The sequence below is a fragment of the Pollicipes pollicipes genome, unplaced genomic scaffold, assembly GCF_011947565.3.
Source record: "Pollicipes pollicipes isolate AB1234 unplaced genomic scaffold, Ppol_2.1 Scaffold_4727;HRSCAF=5580_pilon_pilon_pilon, whole genome shotgun sequence".
NCBI lineage: Eukaryota > Metazoa > Arthropoda > Thecostraca > Pollicipedomorpha > Pollicipedidae > Pollicipes > Pollicipes pollicipes.
The window spans coordinates 115,048-117,583 of NW_023596543.1; positions in this window are offsets into that span (position 1 = coordinate 115,048).

Here is a 2,536-nt window from a genome sequence, read left to right on the forward strand (position 1 = left end):
TGAGAAGGGAAACTACGTGATTGATAAATTACACTATCGGCCACAATGCTCATATGCTCTATAATTCATTATAGTGCCCCTATATGTATTTAGAGGCGTAATTTTGCAACTAAATCATGAGGGCTGGCGGGGAAAATGGCTACATCTACTCAAAGTACACAAAAAGGTTTTACCACAAATTCGACTCATTTTCCTTCTTAAGTTGACGGGGAGCTAAAGCACATGAAACGAATAGCAAACCCAACTGCTAGCATGTCTGGTATGAGCTTAAGGCGTATCCCATGTTCCAAAGAAAAGGCTGCATGCACACGTCATTTTAGCGTGATTCACTGCCGTGCCCGCCAGCCTTATGGCCCTCTATTAATGTGATGGCCAGTGTTCCGAGTACAGTCCCCTATATTATATATATATATATTATATATATATATATATACATTATATATATATATATATATATAATATATAGTTAAGTCCTATTTTTCGTTCCTTGACTCGCCTCTGGTACATCTTTGCATGCTTTTCCTCCGCAGAAGTGAAAGCTGGGAAACAATATGCCGCTTTTGTCATTCATGTTCCAGATCATATGAATCCACTTGTTCATATTTCTGGAGGTGCTGGTGCGCAACAGTGTTTGTTCTCCTTCCTTCAGATTAACCTTTACAAACATTTTCCTGCATCAACCTTTCCCATATGAAAAGTGCGGTGCTGTGGCACCGTGGTCGTTTGAGATTGTTCCTTTGCATTCCCCTTTGCAATTCCTGAAGACACCTTTGTCACACTTGGTATCAAATGCTATGCAAACATAAACTGCAGTGAAGAGCTTTGCATTTATATGCTGCTAAGTGTTCTTTAATATGCCTTCATTCATGACCAGTAATGCCGGTCACACTGCTTGGAAACATACAATGTTTCGAGCCCTGGAACACCCACCTTACTGAAAACCCCACTTGGCTGTTGCCGTTTTGTTAAATCCCATTTGGCAACTGCCTTATTCACTGGAAGCAATTTTTAGCCATGTAGACACAAGACAGTGCGCACACTGCGGAAGAGATCACAATCTTTGAATGATCGCCAAATTTCGTTCGCGGCTGCTCCCAATATATGGTCTTCGGACCACCCCTGTGCCCGATTTTTTTACGTGGTACGCAACAAACGCATGGGAAACTTCACAAAATCGCATTAACCTGTTCAAAACCAGCAACTTTGCTGATTTCGGAGCATCTTGCGAAAAACCCACCGGGGTGTTCTCCCCGTCCTGCCCAGTTCTCCCCGTCCTGTTAAACGAATTTGGCGTATCAGACAGTTGCAGGTAATATTGCTTTGATTCCTTGAAAGCACGTCGCAGGAAAACTAATGGGAAGACTTTTGCAATGGGAAGTGACTGGCATGCTATTGACCTTTAACACTATCATGCAAGAAAGACGCGAAATACAGAGAGTAGATAAATCATTGTACAAAGCGCGAAAATGCTATTGCATTTTTATGTGGCAGGTAACTGTAAACGCACTATGTTCAACGCGGGCTAAATTTGTAACTGAAACCTAGCCATCCGCCAAGCACGAGGGAAATACCAGCCGCTGGGGCGGATGCTTTTTCTCTTTTAGTGAGCCTTGTGTCTGCGACAGTCACAAACTCCTCTTGACAGGCTCACGCCATTCTCACGACCCCACTCCCCTCATTTGATGAAATTTAATGAGTGAGGCTCTCATTAACTGCAAAACCGGTATGGCAGAATAGACAGGATGATATCGGCTTTCTGCTCGTGTGAGCGGCGCTACTGTTTGCATAATGTTTGGCTGTCTTTTTCTCGGGCGATGTTTAGGGATCAGCTAACGATGAGAAGGGCCTCCATAACCATGCATGCATTACAGCCTCTAAAGTTTCTGGCAGCTCCGAACCACGATCTCGCGACTCGCAGATCGATGTTCGAACTCCTGTGCTACCGGTGATAAGGGCTGGTGGAACGTTAGATGGTCATTTCACCCGTCTTACGATTTTGGCGGGATTTCGTAACATCGGTAGCCATATTAGGCTGGTATCTCAACTGGTCTTGCTGATGCAATGCAAACACGGTACCATGGGTGCTACTTCCTTAGTCTCTCGTACTTCCCGGGAAGCTTTTGGTCGATGATAGTCATTTCGTCCGTCTTACGACGGCGACCGATCGTCGACACGCATAAATGCTGAAAAAAATGGGAGAAGGGTTTTTGGTAGGTAAACATCACAAAACGTGATCCGTCATAACATCAAGCTTGCACACATCCACCGTGTATCCCAAGAAGTAAAAACGTATTAGGAGTAATAGCGTCGGTGGATGAATCGGAAGCGGGTTCGAAGCGAATAGTAAGATTCGAGACTGTAAGCCATGGATAGCTGTACGCCAAACATCACGATTCCCTCATGCTGTCACGGACGTACTGCGTGTTGAGCACGTGGATCAATCCTCTCACGATGGTCTCGCCACAGACATATTCACTGCACATTTATGCACCACACATTCCAAACCTAACGACCTACTGCAAACGACCTAAGCCTG